Source organism: Rhinopithecus bieti, unplaced genomic scaffold (assembly GCF_001698545.2).
Source record: "Rhinopithecus bieti isolate Rb0 unplaced genomic scaffold, ASM169854v2 scaffold_23405, whole genome shotgun sequence".
Taxonomy (NCBI): domain Eukaryota; kingdom Metazoa; phylum Chordata; class Mammalia; order Primates; family Cercopithecidae; genus Rhinopithecus; species Rhinopithecus bieti.
Genome location: NW_016811519.1, coordinates 2,102,857 through 2,123,212, shown reverse-complemented (window position 1 = coordinate 2,123,212; position 20,356 = coordinate 2,102,857). Strand labels below are relative to the sequence as shown.

The 20,356-nt window shown below is 39.7% G+C and overlaps 1 long non-coding RNA gene across 1 annotated transcript; it reads right to left on the bottom strand.

Annotated features, from left to right (window-relative positions):
• Positions 1 to 1,035: 1,035 nt before the first annotated feature.
• LOC108543475 (uncharacterized) lies at positions 1,036 to 16,280 on the bottom strand. Its single transcript, XR_001889583.1, has 3 exons — positions 16,195 to 16,280; positions 15,175 to 15,341; positions 1,036 to 1,303 (listed from the first exon to the last, which is right to left on the bottom strand). It is a non-coding gene; the product is annotated as an uncharacterized LOC108543475 (long non-coding RNA).
• Between the last annotated feature and the right edge of the window lie 4,076 nt (positions 16,281 to 20,356).

Genomic DNA, 20,356 nt, shown 5'->3' with positions numbered 1-20,356 from the left:
TTCTGAAGTGCATGGGTTGGTCACCAAAGCAAAATGTCAAGTAGCTTTTCTCTCTTTTATTTTATACACAAGGTGGATTTTAAAAAGCCACATTTGAACAACAATTGAATACACCAGAAGTAGAAAATAGCAAAGTTTGGTAGTATTCTTGGAGGAAAAAAATTACAAAATACCCAAAAGGAAATTAATATAGTGATAAACATTGATTATAGTTGAAAGAGTTATGTTAAACAAACAGGTTCCAAAAATGAAATTATTCAAATATATGTCAAACACGATTCAAACAGTTATTTATTGAAATCAGACTATGTTATCAAGAATTTGAGTGCTCACATGTTTCAAGACTTTGACTGGCTCTATGCATCTGAATTTAACATAGAATCTTCTTGCAGAAAAGGAAAAACTAGGGATAATTCAATCCAGACCCTCTGAGCCTATGACGAGGAATATTTAAACCACCCAATCTGATAGGTGATTATCTATTGTTTATCCTATTTTAAAGACTCCAGGGATATAGAGTCTCCAGCATATCCTCATTACCTGTTCAAATACTTAACACTATGGTTGTTGGATAATTATACAGAGCTCTCTTGAAAAGAAAGGAAAGAAGATTCAGGGATTACTGATGTCTGTAACAATGACATAACAGGAGTGGGAATGGGGGTATAATGAAACAGAAGGAAAAAATAAATGATAAGATTAGAAAAGGCTGAACATTTTAAGGAATAAGTCAGACTGAGTTCATTATCTGAGAAAGAAACAGAAAATACACCTCATCAGAGATAGAGAGGAAGGATCTGCTGGAGTAAATTAATTCCATAATTAAAGGACTCAAAGTAGGAATACTTCTATATTTATATAGACTCAGCTGATAAGGGTGCGAGCAGTGAAGTGGAGGTGGAGGAGAAGAGTCTATGTTCCAGTTATCAATAACCATTTTATTATTATTGCACATATTTGTAGGTCAGGGATTTAGGCAGGTCTCAGCTGAGTGATTCTTCTGTTCCATATGGCATCAGCAGAGGCTACTAGGTAGCATTTATCTGGCAGACAAAGTGCTCTGGTGGGTTGAGGAAGGATACATTCACATGTTGGCCCCTTGGCAGAGTAGTTGGAAGGGTGAGGCTCAAGTGGGGCTGTCAGTCGCAACACCCGTATGTGGGCTTTCTGGCATGTAATGTCTCAGGGCCATTGGACTTTTTACATGACAGTTCAGGGTTCGTAGAGTGCTCCAAGGGGAGCAGGAAGAAGCTGCAAGATATGGTCTAGCCTCAGAGTCCCAGAATGTCACTTCCTCTGTATTCTAATGATTAAAAAAAAAAAAAAAAAGTCACTAAGACCAGTCCAGAATATGAAGGCAAAGAATGAGACTCCTACTCTAAAAGGAAGGGGTGGCAAAGAGTCTTTGGCCTTTTTAAATCCACCACAATCTGTGGTACTCTTGCTGAGCAAGCTTTTGGGAGAATAATATGATAAAAGTAAGATAGATATACCCAATTAGGATTTAGAATCAAGTAACAACTGATGTGGTTATACTTGTATCTAAGTAGTATTACAAATAAGCTAATGGACTTGAGTGAGAAATGCCTGCTCTTGTGTGATTCTGGGGCTCACCCAATGTGACAGAACAGAATGAGTGAAGGTGAATGGAAAAAATAAATTTCAGCTCTTTCTCTGCAGTTGAACAAATAATTATTGAGTACCTTCTTATGCTGATTTATAGTATATGCTAGGGACCTCAAAAAGCAACATAGTCCATTCCCTTAAGAAGCTCATACTCTGTAGGAGTAAAACTAATGCAGCAGTAGAACAGAATCGTAAACATACAGGACAATTTATGAAATTTTAGAAATTCAGAAGACTTACTGATATGGATGTGACTAATCTTGCCAGTTCAGGCTCACAGGAAACTTCATGGAGAGACAAAATCCATGCAATGTTTCCATGAAGAGGAGGAATTTGTCAAATGGACTGGGCAAAGCAAACAGAATATGCAAAGGCAAAGACACCTGGAGAACCATGGTGTGTGTCTGTGTGTAGCTGTGTGTGTGTATGTGTGTGTGTAAGAGCGTGCACATGCAGGCACTGCAAATAGTTTAATGTGTCAAGGAGTGGGAGAAAGCAAAATTGGAGATGAAGGCAGTGGGCTTACATTTAAAAACCAATCTTGCATTTCATATATTTGATTCTAAAAGTTAATAGATGTCACTGTAGTGTTTTAAGCAGACGTCTAACATGATAAGGTTTCATGTTTCAGGAAGACTTCTCTTGGCCATGATGAAGTTGAGAGCCTGGCTTGAGCAGGCCACCTCCTACTCTCAGTAACTGGCAAGTTAACGGGCACTTAGCAATTATCCAGAAATCCTTTCTTACAACTAACCGAAATTCCTCTTGCTTTAATTCAAGCCCATTTTTTCTTGTTGGGTTCTTAGAATATTTGCTGTTGATGCATTCAGTTGTACTTCTAGTTTCTCTTTCTTTCCCTGACTTGAGAAGCCTTTTCCTTTTGATAGTCTAAGAATGTACTTCACAGCCCTATTACCTGCTTCATAGAATATATATCTAATGGGAGATGCTGTCATCACAGCGTTAAGATCTGTCTGCCCAATGAGTTTTGGGAGATCAAAACAGAAAGAAATCCTTTGTTCTGGCATAGAGCAGGTTCATATGTTTGGGTTTTTATATTAAGGATTTTATTTCAGTTTGATATTCTTTATGTTATTGTTTTCTTCTACCATGTTATAAATCCTTCTTGGGCTACAAACCACTTCCAAGCACTTTAGTACCTAAGCTGCTCAGCAATAGGCCTTTGAAATCAGGCCATCGTGAGCTGGTTTCACATTGAAGGTATATAAAAATATGTTCTTTATGTTAGACCAATATTACTTCTCAGGATTAGGGAAGACTGTGTACATATACTATATACAGTTGTCCCTTCTTGGGGGATTGGTTCCAGGACCACTGCAAATACCAAAATCCAAGGATGCTCAATTCGTTGTCATAAAATGGTATAGTATTTGCATATAACCTATGCACATCCTGCCTCATACTTGAAATCATCTCTAGATTACTTATAATACCTAACACAGTGTAAATTCTATGTAAACAGTTGTCATACCGTATTGTTTAAGGAATAATGAAAAGAACAAGAAGTCTGTACATATTCAGTATAGATACAACTGTTCATTTTTTTGAAAAGATTTTTGATTGATGATTGAATGGTTGAATCCATAAGTGCAGAATCCTTGGATACAGAAAGCCAACTGTAGTTGTATAGGCATGTGCCACCATGCCCGGCTAATTTTTTGTATTTAGTAGAGACAGGGTTTCACCGTGTTGGTCAGCTGGTCTCGAACTCTTGACCTCAGGTGATCCACCCATCTCGGCCTCCCAAAGTGCTGGGATTACAGGTGTGAGCCACCATGCCTGGCCTCATTTGTATAATATTGAAATCAAGTTTCTGGTAATCAACTCATTTGCATAACATTTAAATCAATTTTCAGGTAAGATTGCTGGGCTCTAACGTAGAAAAAGTTAAAATCTGTTTAGTTAAACACTATACTTGCATAAAAGTTGTTACCACTTACCACTCTCCTCTTAAAAGAATTGTCAAAATTGCTTAACTAGTAGGCAGAGAAATGAACATGATGGAAGAAATTTGAATGCAGGTTAACATTAAAAAGACAGATTGGTCGGGCGCAGTGGCTTATGCCTGTAATCCCAGCACTTTGGGAGGACAAGGTGAGCAGATCACAAGGTCAGGAGATCAAGACCATGCTGTTTAACACGGTGAAACCCCGTCTCTACTAAAAATACAGAAAAAATTAGCCGGGCATGGTGGCGGGTGCCTGTAGTCCCAGCTACTCAGGAGGCTGAGGCAGGAGAATGGTGTGAGCCCGGGAGGTGGAGCTTGCAGTGAGCCGAGATCACGCCACTGTACTCTAGCCTGGGCAACAGAGCAAGACTTCACCTCAAAAAAAAACAAAAAGCAAAAAAACAAAAAACTGAGGTTGCAGGCTAGGCGTGGTGGATCATGGCTGTAATCCCAGCACTTTGGGAGGCCAAAGTGGGTGGATCATTTGAGGTCAGGAGTTTGAGACCAGCCTGGCCAACATGGTGAAACCCTGTCTCTACGGAAAATACAAAAATTAGCCAGGACTGGTAGTACATGACTGTAATCCCAGCTACTCTGGAGGCTGAGGCAGGAGAATTGCTTGAACCTGGGAGGCAGAGGTTGCAGTGAGCCGAGATCGCCCCACAGCACTCCAGCCTGGGTGACACAGTGAGACTCCGTCTCAAAACAAAACAAAACAAAACCTGAGATTACTTCCCCCTAACTTACTGGATACCTTAGCTACTCTATAGGAGTGTGGAGTATATGTTTCATCCCTAAATTAAGTAGCGAAGGAAATGAATATACAAGACTTCCATGTATCTTCTTTCAGGCCTAGGTCTACTTGTGAACAAGAAACATCCTGAAACAGAAGGATGTAGCCAAGTGACTGAAATCATAGTTATTTTATAAGCTGAGTGCATCCTGGTATAGTAGAAAAACACAGGTTGAATGAATACTAATTTACATGGTATTACATAAATTACTAAGCTCAGTTTTTCTATCTTTAAAATGGAAATAATAATGCTTACCCTGTCTGCCTCAATCAATATGTGCTGAAGGCTGTTTGTGCACCAAGCACTTTACTAGACCTGAGGATATCGAGTAAAATAGTTTAGAATTATATGTGTCTGTTAAGAAGAATGTAAGTCAACCCAGAATTTTATAGAGAGTTATTGAAGTTGCAAAAGTTGCTCTGAGAGTACAGAGAAGGTGGCCAGGGATGGGAATAAGAAAACTCTTGGAATGGGTAACATTTGAGATGAGTGTTTAAAGCTGAGATAAGAGAAGTTAGAAATAAGTAGGAGAAAGACATCTTCAGTACATCAGCAAGAAACAAAGGGAAGCACAAGAGTTCTATGATGACAATGACATAGGAGAAAGGAAGAGAGAAAGTGAGAGAGAGGAGGACTGAAGACCCAAAATAGCAGAGGCCTAAGATGGAGGTTCTTTTCTTTTTCATGTTAACGTTGGGCCCAGGGCTACTTTGGCACTTAATGGTATAAGGAACACGTGTTTCTTTCATTTTGTTCTGCCACATGTGGCCTCATTCTCAAAGTTCCCTTAAAGTCCAAGATAGCAGCTTTTTAACCCCAGCCATAAAAGCCACATTCCCATAAGTAGGAAGGAGCAAAGGAAGTCACTCTTCCTAATCCATATGGTATTTACTTATACCACTTATATTCTGGGATCACTTCTAGATGAAAGCAAGATCTAGAAATATAGTCTTTATTCTGGGCAGCCATGTGCCCAGATACATGTGGTGATAGTTCTGACTGAAGCAAGGAGAATGATCGCTGGGAGACACTTCTGGTGTCTGAGAGTAAGTGGTGTGTGCATGTGTGTATATGCATTTGTGCCCAGGGGTGTGTATGTGGCTGTGCCCATGTTTCACAGGCAAGGGGAAGCGGCATAGACGTAATGAAAAGATACCTAATCAGAAGTTACATTGTTGTGAAAAGTTATATTGCAAATGGATAAAGCACATTATAAAATTAAGGAATTATTCTAGGACAAATAGGTACTTTAGTGGTTACATATTTAATGTTAAAAAACTAGCCCAGGTTTATAACATGTTGACTTATATATACAAACTAAATAGAATTGCTTACTTCCTCATTTATGTTCCTATAACAACTTATATCAATATTGTTCTATAACATTTTTCTATTAATATTTTATGTCTTTGTTTCTCTGGACCATAAATTTTCTAGATTATAAATAATGTTTTGGTGGGGAAACTGATTCCACTGTGTAATGTTTCCTTCCATGTGGAGAGAAATCCATCAGTGTAATAATTCTGGAATCTCTACCCCTTGAGATAAAGCTGGGGCTCAGGAAATGAATAGCTTAACAGAGAGAATTTGGGATGAGAAACTGGACATGTGCAGCCATACGACTTCCTCTCTCCTCTCTCTTTGACTTCCTCTCTCCTCTCTCTTTGAGAAGGCCTGTCCCCAAATACCGTGTATTCTGCGCTCCTCCTTTATTTATATCATTTATTTATTTATTTTGAGACGGGGACTCACTCTGTCACCCAGGCTGGAGTACAGTGGCACAATCTTGGCTCACTGCAACCTCCGCTTCCCGGGCTTAAGCGATTCTCCCACCTCTGTCTCCCAAGTAGCTGGGACTACAGGCGCATGCCACCGTGACCAACTATTTGTTTTTTCTTTTTTTTGGATTTTTTGTAGAGATGGGGTTTTGCCATGTTACCCAGGCTGGTCTCAAACTCCTGAGCTCCAGCAATCCATTTGGTTTGGCCTCCCACAGTGCTGTAATTACAGGTATGAGCCACCGCGCCTGGCCACTGCCTTCTGCCTTTAAACAAAAGTTTTAAAGTTTAGATAATTAATCAACATATGTTGCAAAGGCAGATCATATTGAAGGAAAAACCAAAAAGATTAAGTTTGGGGGAATAATATATATATGTGGAGTGGCTGAGACAGACAGATTGAAGCCTTGGTGAGGAGGATTCCAGCAGCCTATGGTACTTTGCACCCAGGACTGTTTCTGTTTGTTCTTTCACCATGTAAATATTTAGTGAGTGTCTACTAGGTATTGCATGCTGTTTCAGGCACTGGAGATGTGGTAGTGAACAGAGCAATCAAAAAGCCCAGCCCTCCTACAACTTACATTGTGGCCGGGGAGATAGTCAATACAGGAATATGTTTATCTTTTTTAAAATTGCAAAATGACATGTCAAGTGGAAATCTGTGCTTTGTTAAAAATAAAGCAAGGACAGAGAATAAGGCATGCTGAGGTGGATGGGGGCTTTCCAGTTTAAACAGTGTGGTCAGGAAAAGCATCACTGAGAAGGTGACATTTGAATGAAAACCTGAAGAGGAGGGGGTGAGCCGTGTCAAAATCTGAGGCAACAAGTGTGGGCTCAACTGCTATGTGGCTGCGCCCCATTTTGGAACCTTCTGGGCAAAGTGACCCTAGGAGTATCTGCAAAGGAGCAGTGTGTGCTGGATACAGGGAGGGTCTCCATGCATGCAGGAACCCATGTCCTGGCAGTGATGATCTCTTCCTGCAGGGGAGACCCACATCCCCAGTTAGCAGTGAAGCCAACTGGGTTAAGAGAATAAACTCCTGGGGGATGTTGTGAGGGAAAGAGGCACTTATGCCAGCCCCCCGTCCCCCCGTCCCCCGCCCCCACCCCCGCAAAGTATTTCCATCCCACGTGAAGAGCTCGCTGAGTATGATACTTGTGGCCTCGTTCTAGGCTCCTCACTTCACTTTGGGAAAGGAGTATATTGTTCGATTTTGGAACTTGGGCATAAGCAACTGGGTGCCTGTAGTGTGCTAGGTTCTGCCCTTTTTCCTTATCTGTCCTCTTAGGAATCTGGTGTGTGAGTTTATGCTCTTGATGTGTCTGTTGAGCCCATATGGTGAGGCCTTGGCAACTCACAGGAGAGGGCTGTAGTGGTTTAGGAGCCCCCCTGTGGCTGTAATAGCGCTCCCTTATATTTTTGTTACGCATTAAGAAGTCCTCTTGTTTGCATATATAAAACATAGTTTACCAGCTTTAACAGAAAAAAAAATAACTTGATCTTTATTTATTATTACTTTGTCTCTCACTCTCTTTTTTTTTTTTTTCCCCCTTTTTTTTTTTTTTTTTTTTTTTTTTTTTGTTGAGACAGAGTCTCGCTCTGTCACCCAGGCCCAGGCTGGAGTGCAAATGGCACAATCTCGGCTCACTGCAAACTCTGCCTCCTGGGTTCAAGCAATTCTCCTGCCTCAGCTTCCCAAGTAGCTGGGAGTACAGGTGCTTGCCACCTTGCCTGGCTAATTTTTATATTTTTAGTACAGAAGGGATTTTACTGTGTTGGCCAGGCTGGTCTCAAACTCTTGACCTCAAGTGATCTGCCTGCCTCGGCCTCCCAAAGTGCTGGGATTACAGGTGTGAGCCACCACGCCCAGCCTATTATTACTTTTGTCTTATTTCTCCACTGGGTCAGAATTTTGGTAGGGTTGGGGAGTGCTATGGATTGGGAACCCTCAAACCCCAAGATTGTATATCTATCTATCTATCTATCTATCTATCTATCTATCTATCTGTCTGTCTGTCTGTCTATCTACCTACCTATCTACCTACCTACCTATCCGTCCATCCAATCTGCTATTCATGTAATGAATCGTGAATGAATGGGTAGCTGGGTGACAGTGCTAGAGTGGGTTTGTGCTCTTATGATTGACCTTGATAACTTTTGGAACCCATTTATTTAGTAAAAAGGGTAATATATTTTAGAAGTAAATAGGCAAAGCTCAAATTGATAGATACATTAAGAAGAGGACACCAAAGGCATAGTAGTATAGAGCCTTTTTTTTTATTGTAAAGGGTGAGGCTTTATATTCACCAATATACTCACATGGTGGCATTTAAGTTTGAAAGGGTAGATCTGATTGAAATTGCTGTAAATATATTTTTTACATAGCTGCCTATATTCTCCCAAGTGGAAAAATCACCTCCTTGGTTTTCGATGTCTTTGAAAGCTTCATTCTGTCAGACCAGTGCTCTTAAAATGAGAATAATAGGCTGGCGTGGTGGCTCACGCCTGTAATCCCAGCACTCTGGGAGGCCGAGGCAGGTGGATCACGAAGTCATGAATTCAAGACCAGCTTTGCCAAGATGGTGAAACCTGTCTCTACTAAAAATACAAAAAAAATAAAAAATAAAAAATTAGCTGGGAGTGGTGGCGGGCACTTGTAATCCCAGCTACTTGGGAGGCTGAGGCAGATAATTGCTTGAACCCAGGAGGCGGAGGTTGTAGTCAGCCAAGATTGTGCCACTGCATTCCATCCTGGGCGACAGAGCGAGACTCTGTCTCAAAAAACAACAACAACAAAAATGGGAATAATAAATGTCATCACTGTTTCTGCCTGACACCATCACTTCAGAACTCAGTCTGTCCTGAAACCAGAGATGAGGCTTTGCTTGTACCTTAGTTATATCCCTGGGAGGGAGAAAGGAAGGAGGTACCTGGATATTGTGAAACATAGTGGATGTTATGATTAGTAAGATGTATTTTCTAAGCTAGATAATGATGGGAACATTTGTGAAACTCCAGAGTTTTGAGAGAGTGCTGAAAGTTCTGAATGTCTGAGGAAGGGTGCTGCTGCAAAGACAGTCGGAGATAACCATATCCATGTGTTACCTTGACACCATCCCTGGGCTTTTTCACCTTGAGTCTGTGCCAATCATAATCCCAAAAGACACACTTTCAAATGCCATAATCTTGAATGTTGACATCCCAAAAGATCAAAATCCCTAGTCAAATATTCCTAACATCTAAAATCCCCCAAATCACATTCCTGAAAGATTAAAATCCAGAACCTTGAAATTGTCTAAAGCTGAACTCTGAGAAAGTGATTAGTGAATTTTTGGTGTGTGCAGGATAGTTGCTTCATGTGAGTTATTTCATGTGAGTCGCATCATGTTAGGAAGAACTAGTACCTTGTTATTATTTTTATTTGGAAATTAAATATGGCTTAAGGAGATGCATTTGGGTGCCAAGTTGACAAGGGATGGATTTGTGGACTTTAGTTGTCAACTTGACTAGAAACCTAGTAAAGTATTGTTTTGAGTGTGTCTGTGATAGTGTTTCCAGAAATTAGTGTGTGAGTCTGAGTACACTAGGTGGGGAAGATCTGCCCTGAATGTTGACAGGCACCGTCTGATCAGCAGGGGCCACGGAGAGAACAAATACAGGAAGCCAATTAGTTTCTCGCTGAGAGCGGACACAGATTTTTCTTTCACTGCCTTGAACATCAGAACTCCAGGCTCATGGACCTTTGGATTCCAGGATTAAGAGTCCACTCCTCTGGGTTCTAAGGCTTTCCACTTCAAACTGAGGGTTACACCATTGGCTTCCCTGGTTCTGAGGCCCTCAGACTTGTCCTGAGCCACTCTATCAGCATCTCAGGGTTGCCACCTTGCAGACAGCTTGTTGTGGGACTTCTCGGTCACTATAATCCCATGAGCCAATTCCTCTCTCATGTATCTCTATACATATCCTATAGGTTTTGTATCTCTAGAGAATCCTGACTATACTATCTGGTATTGGGGAAGGCAAACATCATTCATTTTTACTGTATTTCTTATAGTACAGTGGAAGAGATCTGTGAAATTGTTCCCTTGCAAAAAGACTGTGATAAGTTAAGTGTATGAGTGTACTTAATGGTGAAAGATAAAAGTTTAAAAGCTAATTATTATTGGTGCTTCGAAAGCAGAAAATTGCTTAATTGCAAGAGCCAGGCAATAACTAGACTTTCAAAGGAGCAGCATATACTTACAAAATTTGTAGACCATAACAGCTCTCCAAATACAAGTGCAGCGAGTGTTTCAAAAATCATAGAAGTGGAAATGCAGGCAAAACATGTAAGAACTCTCCCCTGTCAAATTATTTAATTGTGAATTACTTCTGTCACTTCACACATTAGCACCAATTCACTGTGCTATGTACTTCATCTTCACATCATTTCCAATACTGGAGATATAAATTGTGTAAAAATGGGTAGAGAGTTCTCATTTGTTGTATACATTTTTTTTTGTAAGTTTGATTCCACAAAGGTGTGTTACTACAATGTTGACTTTGTGACCATGTGTGCTAGCATTGCGCATGTAAAAACATTGAAACTTCCTCAAAAAGTGAAGAGCTGTCTTTCTTCTACATTGGCATCTGTGAAAGATAAAAGTTCCCAAGGTCTTAGTTCTTTGGGCAAATGCCTACGTGGTGGTGACCCACGATGACTTTTGCTCTGTCTCATCAAGACCTAGGTTGTTCATCACCATATTTCAGACAACTGAAGTTATGCACACAATATGAGCCATAGTGACAAGGTTTATACATTTTGCTTTTTGACCTGTTTACTTAGAGTACGGCTCACTCGCCTATAACTGTTAGAACTGTGCAACTGTTGTTTGTATACTTTAGTGTTTATGTGTTTGTGCTTGCAAAAATATGTGTGTTATTATTGCCTGTTTTATTGTGTAAAGTGGCCTATAAGGTGTTCAGTCATGGTTTTGTTTTTGTTTTTGCTTTTTTGTTTGTTTGTTTGTTTTTGAGATGGAGTTTCTGTCTTGTTGCCCAGGCTGGAGTGCAGTGGCGTGATCTCGGTACACTGCAACCTCTGCCTCCTGGGTTCAAGCCATTCTCCTGCCTCAGTCTCCCGAGTAGCTGGGATTACAGGCAGGCGCCACCACGCCCAGCTAATTTTTTGTATTTAGCAGAGACGGGGTTTCACCATGTGAGTCAGGCTGGTCTCAAACTCCTGACCTGAGGTGATCCACCCACCTCGGCCTCCCAAAGTGCTGGGATTACAGGCGTGAGCCACCGTGCCCAGCCTCAGTCATGTTTTTATACATTTCTCAAATAAATCCCTCTTTAAAAATGTCAGTAAATCCTTTTAAATAGTTATTTTAATTATTTTTTTCCAGAATTACACAGTTGGGATTTTGGTCTTTTGGGATTGTTAATCTTTGGGATTTTTAGACTTTAGGAACTTTGATCTTTCAGGAGTTCAACATTTGGGATTATGGCATTTGGGATTGTGTCTTTTGGGATTACAGCCCAATCCCTTTGGGTTGCTTAATGACTATTTAAGGGTTTTTTGTTGGTTTGTTTTTTCTCTTTCTGTGCAGTTACTGATGAGCCTTAGGGCTCAGACAGTGATGAGAAAATCAAAATAAGAATCATGAAAAAAACAGGTTGCTTTTCTTTTGTATTTGCTGAGCATTAGAATAATGTTTCTGTTTTTAAGTAGAAATTGTGGCGTAAAGAGATACCATAATCCACATTTTGGTTCATTTGGGTGGTTTAATTTGGGTGTAATGGGATTTGCTTATATTCTACTAAGTGATAAATGTGACACCATAAACCAGCCTGGAGCTTTCTTGTGTAAACAAAAGACCAGAGAAATTAGCATTAGGACGAGCAGCATTTATAAAACGCGATTAGCTTTTGAAGTAGATTTAGATCCTGTTCTCTAAATTGTAAAAATCCTCCACTTCTGCCTTTTTTTCAGCTCTGTTATCTGCTGAATTCAATGCTGTAAACACAAAAGTGCTCCATAAATATACTCTGGTGATGACAGACTTGGATATAAAAGCAAAATGGTACTTAAAATTGCTCAAGTAAGTTGGTTATAGTTAGATTTTTTAAAGGCCATGGTGGTATACTTTGGTAGAATCCCCAGCTTTCTTTAAATGATGACGAAAGGTAGCCAGTGCTATCTCTGTTATGCCTCTGAGTGTCTAATATAAAAATGAATTAGGAGAAAAGGGCCAGGAGACCTACCAGAGAGCTTTGTTCTGGCAGGATGTAGTGTGGAATAATTCTGAAAATTCTCCATGAGGAATCATATCCATTGATAAGCTATCATACCCTCCTCAAAAAGGGCACAGGTAGGACTGTATTAACTTGCTGTGTGAAATAATAAATTTCCTTGTCCCATCTGGCACATTATAACTGCGTTGGTGGGTTTTAGCAACATCCCTTCCCTGAGAGCTCAACGTGAATGGTTTATGAATGATGACCGAGCTCTGAGACTCCTCACAACCTTTATTATATAAAGTTGGTAACCCATAAAACTACCATTCCTTTAAAAAATGACCAATTTTGAACAGATCTGTAACAAAGGGAATCTTTACTTTTGCGAAATTGTATTAATGTGAGTAGGGAGAAGGTTGGAAGGGAAATCATGCTGAAATATTACTATCTCAATACTGTTTGAAGACTAAAACTAGGAATAATTATACCTAACACATTCTTTAGGGATTCTCTATTTTCATAGAAATTTTGCTTAAACTAAGAACCCAGATAGGATTTTCCAAGTTGTGTTTAGAGGTCGCTTGGTTATTCCTCAAAAGGCATGAGGTTGGTTTATTGGCAGTTTATGTTTGGATTTTCATAGCAAGTATAAAATAGTTGGCACTGCAAGTGTGTGAGTGTGTGTGATGGGTGGGAGTGGGGAGAGATACATTGTTCTCTCTAGCAATTTGCAAATCCATCTGCCTGTGCAAACCACTTCTCTCTGTGTGGGACGACTGTATATATCTTTATTTTTAGTATTTTTAGATTTTGGCCCCTTTATTAATTCACTTTTGTCTCCAATGAGTGTTTCTTCTTGCAATCCTTCTGTCTTTACATGTGCTTTGTAAACCAAAAGAGAGTGAGAGCAAAATGAGTAAATGTCTCGATAGAAACTGTTCATCAGCTTCCTTTTTTAAGAAAAATTTCACTTCTTACATTCTATACAGTTTGGAGACCTCTTAACACTTGGAGCCAGTCCTAGGTCTGCTGCAGGCTTTAGCTGTTCCCCTTACCTTTCACAATAATGCCTCTTTGTTCTTTTTATTCATGCAGATTTATGCTAATGATTATTTGCTATGCAAATATTTTAATTTAGTACTTATGGTAGAGAAAGCACTGACCAGCAGACCTGAAATTGAAGCTTAGCTCAGCTTTTAACTGTGAGACTTCATTTGTTTTACGTCAGCTCTCTGGGACATAGTTTTCACATCTGTAAAATGAACATTCTAGTTAATTGTCTCTTAGAACTGTGATGATAATTCAGTAATTGAAAAGCTTAATAGTCTGAAACCTAATATAGGAATTAGGCACTTAGCAGAGGCTGCTCTATGTCCACCCCAATTCTCTCCCATCTTCTTCCCTAGTAATGGAGTACTGTCTGGATCCAGACTGGGAATATATTTTGTGGTCTCTCTTGCAGCTAGATGTGACCTTGTGTTTAGACGCTTGCCAGAGGAATTATTTACTTTCATTTACCTTGTGAGATATCTCCTACCCAGGACTTCAACTTGTCTTCTTTCTGATGGACTGACTGGAAGGGCTATTATTAGAGTGACTTTGAAGGCGGAGTATCTTTAGAATAGTTCTCTGAATTGAATTGTGGAGCAGAGCTGTCAGCTGATCTAGAACACCTGTCCTAAGCCATTGGGTGAAAAAAATATTTCTATTTTGTTTGGGGCTTTGCACTTTGAGGTCTACTTGTAACAGCAGTTTAGCTTACCATAGCTAATACCAGCATTGTTCTTGAGTTCATGTTGATAGAGATTTACAGAGTCATAGAACTAGAAGGAGCCCTAGAGGTCATCTTGCAAACAACAACAAAAAAATGCTTGGAGAGAAAATAACCTTCACTTGGCCATAAAACAAATTAATTACACAATTGGAATAAAATCTAATTTTCATTATACAACATTGTCTCGCTGTAGAGTGAGTGATAAACATGGAATCTAATCCCTACAAGATGGTATATACAGAACATATGAATGGATTCCAAAAGTGCCTCTGTAAACTTTTTGTACTTCCTGCAGGAATGGCAAATTAGAAAAGCACATAAACTCTTACCCAACCTTTTACACTGAGATTAGAGTGGATAAGCAGGCCCTATAGAACACAAACTTTGGGGCTTCTTTTTCAGCAGTCCCTGAGCTGGAAGGTTCATTATCAGATGAAGGGGCACATCCCTTTGGTTCTGTGTGAAAACAGCCTCAAGGAAAAATGACCAACCTAGCATCAGTGCTGGGTATGTTTTAGTCACAGCTTCTGAAGCTTGTGTGCTCAAAAAGATTGATCTAAAATGGCTTCTCGAAACATAATCCAACAAAAGAGAGACAAGATTATGTTTTTAGCATTTGAACCTGAACACGCTCACTCTGTTTTAAAAGGTCTTATGGGACTGAAAAAGCCCAGGGAAACAGAAGTTGCTGTTCTCATTAAAGGAGAGAGGTATTTTTATTCATTGTTTTTATTCACATCAGTTAATTTAACATGCCTTGAAGGGCCTCTTCCAGGGTAGCAGTATTAAAGTAGCAGCTTACTCACTGATTATAAACAAACATTAGTCAAGTTTACTTACAAAAGTTGGTGCACGGATAAAAAGCAAAAGAATTACCTCCTACCTGACAGATGGAATGAGTCCCAAAGGTCTCTTCTGGTCTTGTGACAATATGCCATTTAAGAAACTTGGAATGAAATCCAAACTCTTTAACTGTGAATTGTAAATCTCTCCATGATCTGGTCTGTACCCACCTTCATTGCAAGACCCTCTTATCCTCAGCTTGCTACTGAGATGCCTCATCCCAGCAGTCTTTCATGCTGCAGAGCTTTGCACATGCTATTCATACAGCCAGATACTTCTTCTCTTCTTGGGTCTCAACTTAAATATCACCTCCCTTAGAGATGTCTTTCTTGACCACCTGCAAAAGGAAGGCTCACTCTAGTTTTCCTACACTTTAACTTATTTCCTTCAAATCATTTATAGAAATTAATTTATGTATCTGCTTATTTATTTTATGCTAGCATTAATCTCTTCCTCTGGATGGTGACTTAATTGGCTAATTAAGCCATTTTGACCATAAAAGGGGCAAAGTTTAATCCAGGGTGGTCTGAAAACTCTATGTTGAAGCAAAGACAGAGGTTAGGTAAAGAGAAATTGAAACTGAGAGACTAGGAATACAGAGTGGGATTAGTGACAAGAATAGGGTTTTTTTGGATGGCAGACAGGCTGAGGTGGACTCCCAAATATAGATCAGTCTAGTAGCGGGGTTCGATAGGAAGACTAAAAAGATTCAGACCTGAGAAGGAGCTAGTAAAGTAAAAGCCAAGGCAAGGAAAGAGGCAAAATCTCAGACAGACTGACTGAGACTCATGTCTATGTCCAACTCTTTAGCAAGCATCTCAGCACTTGGCTGGATAGCCATGCCCAAGACTATTCTCAGTATCTCTTAGGGCGATCGTAGTGGATGCTGTTCCTGTGGGCAAGTGACTTCACCTCCCTTGGGAGGTGTGATTTGTCTTTGGGTCAAACAGCTGGCAAGTGATTCTTTCGTCTGTCTAGTATTACCCCAACCAGTTCTTAACTCTGTGCCTATACCCCAACAGTAAGATGTTTTCCTATAGCCTTGCTAGCTGATTTCCTTGACAGCAGTTTTGTACTTTTGGTCTAGAATCAGTTTACAAACCTTCACCTTCCTCAAATTCTGAGCATTCTATGCCCCATCCATACACCAAAACCCTGTTCAGGCTCTGCTTCCTTTCACCAAAATTTACCCTTGCCTCCTTGAAGAGGAACCCAGGAATCCTGCTGGTTTGCAGTCTGTCCTCTAGTGCAGATAATTCTCTGTAGACGCTGCCTTTCTGTTGTTATAGTAACGGCAGATGTGCCTTCTGGAATGTTGTTTCCTGGGAACACAGTTGGGAGGATCAAAAGAGAGATCCCAGTTCTTTTTCAAATTAAAAAAAAAAAAATCTGTACCCACAACTGTATTTGTTTTCCTGCCTTGCAGAAGCCAGGAGAAATTGACAGAGTAGTAGAACCAAATCTTGACAAGAAGCAGGACATGGAACATGATGAAATCTGATATCTAGCATGTTCTACTTTACTAAAGAAAACACAATGCTCATAATTTAGCTGTACTTTGATTATCAGGATAAATTGTGCAATAAAATATATGGGTATAATGGAAACTTCAAAAGCGACAAATAGGTGATAAATAATATAAAAGTAGATTACTGTACTTAGCTTCGATTTTAATGCTTGTAAAATGAATGAAACAATGTGTTTATATGCAGAAAGTCATATTATCATAAATATATTTGCTAAAACAGGAAGCATAAATTGTGGTTAAATTTCCTAATGTCTGATGGTGTGCTTGAATGTTTTTTTGTGATTAAATGTGAACAATTGCTCCTTTAAGGTAAAGGTCTGTGTATATGTGATTAATCAGATTGAAATGAAAGTGCAGACGGCTCACGCATGCCTAGTTATCAGAATGATTGATTTTAGTCTGTACTTGTAGGTGAAAAAATATCTGTTAATAACCCCAGCAGCCAAACCCCTGATGTCACTGATAGCTCAATGATTTGTGCACATTCTGCATTATAGAGCTCATTTGCAGGTTTAGGGGCTGCACAATGATCCATTGGATCACAAAATTATAACATGAAAAAAGTGACATCCAGATTTATGCAAGCGTTATGACTGCAAAGTGCATTTCATCAGTGAGAAGTTTAAAATTGCTGCTGTTGTAGCTGTCACAGGCATCTTATTTTCTTTGGTTTTTGTGTAGGCAAGACTGTCAAGCTTTTATCACACAAACTGGTGTTTTTGTGTACTATCGCTCTCCTCCTGCTGGTGACTGCCAGTCTCTGAACCGAGTTATTAAGTCTTCAGCTTTAGGATAGTACTTTACCAGCTTGTTTGAATTACCCTTGATCATAAACACCTTAATGCTTTACTGGGTATAAAAGGTTCAGAACAAAATAGAAAACAGCTCTGTAGCAAGGATTGGTGGATTGCTGGTGTTGCTCTTCATCACTATAGGGAAAATGATGCTGAACTTTGAATTCTCAGTTCTGGGTCTTCTCAAAATAAGTCCTGGGCTTAGCAGGAAACTTTGCATGTAAGACTTGGGTGTCTTCCCCATGCCGTAATGCTGATTTTCTAGACCTGGCCGCTGTATCGTCCGATTGTCAAACACTCTGCCCTGCATCTTTCTGCGAAGAAACTTGCTCTTTCTCACAGCTACTAAGATGTTCGTTCTGGAGGAATGTTGGGCTAAAATATCTAGGGGAATTAATTTATTTGCTACTGACCTTCTTTCAGATTAAAATATTTCCCCCCTTACTATCAATTGTGTTTGGTTTCTTGCTCTGAAGAAACTGGGAAAAATAGACAGAGTAATAGAGGCAAGTATTGACAGGAAGGCTATGGGATATTTGGCTGATGAAATCTTATACCTAATATGTTCTACCTTTGTGCAAGGGAATGTAATGCTAGTAATTTACCTATGTTGATTGCTAGGGAATATTGTGAGGTAAAATATATGGATAGAAGGGAAATGTCAAATGCTGCAAATAACAGAGCTAAATGGATTTATTTATTTAGCTTCAATTCTAATACTTGTTAAATGAATAAAGCATTGTATTCAGAATCCCTTCCTTAGAAGATCCCATACAATTGTGTCTGGCACAATACCCAGCCCACAACAGGTACTCCATAAACAGGAGTAATTATTGTTATTACTGTTATTATTATTATTGGCAAAAATGAATATAGTTATAATATGCACATTTATCTGGCGAATATAGGCCAGAGCAAGACCACCAGAGTAAATCAGTGTCCCCAAAGAAACCCACACCTATGGCACCAGTGAACTCCTTCCAGAGCTTGCCTGGCTTGGCTCTTAAATAACTTTTGTTAAGCCTGCCCCAAATCTCTGGGACTCAGTAGCTCGGTAGCCACATGTGGGTAGCGGCTACCAGCTTGGACACATGGAGAGCATTTCTATGAGAAAGAGCTGTATTGGGCAGTGCTGCTCTAGGGTAAACCTTGCAAAGAACCTAGAATTTGGAACCTGAAGTCTGCAACATGTAGGGAAAAAAAAAAAAAAAAAAAAAAAAAAAAGCAACTATGAAATCAAGTAAGTACCAGAGCTGTTGGTGGAAAACAATTAGCAAGGAATTGAAGAAGAACAAATTGAGCCCTGTAGATGCATTTTAAAGTCCTTGGCTTCTCTTGAGTGAATCCCATGGTTGGTAGAAATGGGCAGGCTAACTGGGAGCTTTATCCATTACCATTCAGCATTGCACTCAGCATCCCGCAGAGAAAGCCATGGGTCCGGGAAGCTGAAATGGAAGGAAAAGCAAAACAAAAATGGGATCATCTAAGAGAAAAGTAGTTTGTGGCAGAATGAATCTGGAACTATATGTTTTATCTTTAAAAAGTGTTCTTTTCAAGCACAATGGTTTCTTTAATGCTTCTGAATTTAATCATGCTTAAAAGGTGAGCAAACTCATTCCTGGTTACTCCTTCTTATGAGTAAGTTCCTAGTTATCCATCACATCATCATCATCATGAATTGTGTTATATTTATAATGATACTCAATTAATCTCAAGAGTGGCAAGAGGTGGCATCTGTCTGAGTCTTCACAATGGCTAAAGATGCAACTAATGGCATTGCCTTCAGAGTAAGTCACAAGAATTCAGTACATGTGGTAGTGTGTTGACATTCTGTCACAGAACCAATGTGAAAATATAGGTGGCTTTTAAAGATAGTTTTCCTCCCTAAAAGTTTCTTCTTATTTTTTCAAACAATTTAAGTCACTCCAGTTAGGGAACATTGTAGCATTCTTGCCTTGAACGATTCCTTCATGTGTAACCTCCCAGGGAACTTAAATATAGTAAACTTTGCTGAATTTCACTAAATTGAAAACTGAAATTGTCACTTATTGGAGAATGAAGTAGATTGTATGGTATTGTCAGCATATTAAATCGTGGGTGAACGTTATAAATATTATTGATTGTTTTTAAATTAGAGAAGTGTCTGCACATTCAATAGCAATTCTAGCTCAATTTTTAGAAATCAAGAAATATATTAGAATCATAATGCTGACAGGGACCTCAAATGACAATCTTATCTTTCCTCTTAGACTCTAAGTCACACTGGATAAAAGTGATCTTGGGGGCTGGGCGTGATATCTCATACCTGTAATCCCAGCACTTTGGGAGGCTGAGGTGGGCGGATTCCTTGAGCTCAAAAGTTCAAGAGCAGCCTGGTCAACATGATGAAACCCTGTATCTACAAAAAATACGAACATTAGCCAGGTGTGGTGGCATGTGGCTGTAGTTGAGGAGGCTGAAGTGGGAAGATTGCTTGAGCCTGGAAGGTCGAGGCTGCAGTGAGCTGTGATTGTGCCACTGTACTCCAGCCTGAATGACAGAGCAAGACCCTGTCTCAAAAAAAAAAAAAAAAAAAAAAAGGTCCTGGGAAGCTTGCTGTGAGCAGGAAGGTGGGATGGTGGAAAGACCACTGATTATGGACCTTGTGACCTATGCTCTCACCCAAGCTTTGTCACAGTTTTCCCCCAAATCCTTCAACGTCCCTGGGTCTCAGTTTCTTTATTGATAAAATGAGGGAAATGGACAACAAAGTTTCATGGCACTTTCTAACTCTATCAGTTTTCTACTGCTCCATATAATTTATGGTATTATAAATTACCACAAATGAATGTCTTGAAACAACTCCCATTAGGCCCCAGTTGGGTTCCCTGCATAGGGTCCTTTAAGACCAAAATGAAGATGTCGGCTGGGTTGGCCTCTTACCTGAAGACTTTGGAGAATAATTTGTTTCCAAGCTCATTTGTGTTAAGGATTAGGTTCCTCGTTGTTGCAAGATTGAGGTTGCTAACTTCTTGCTAGCTGCGAGCTAGG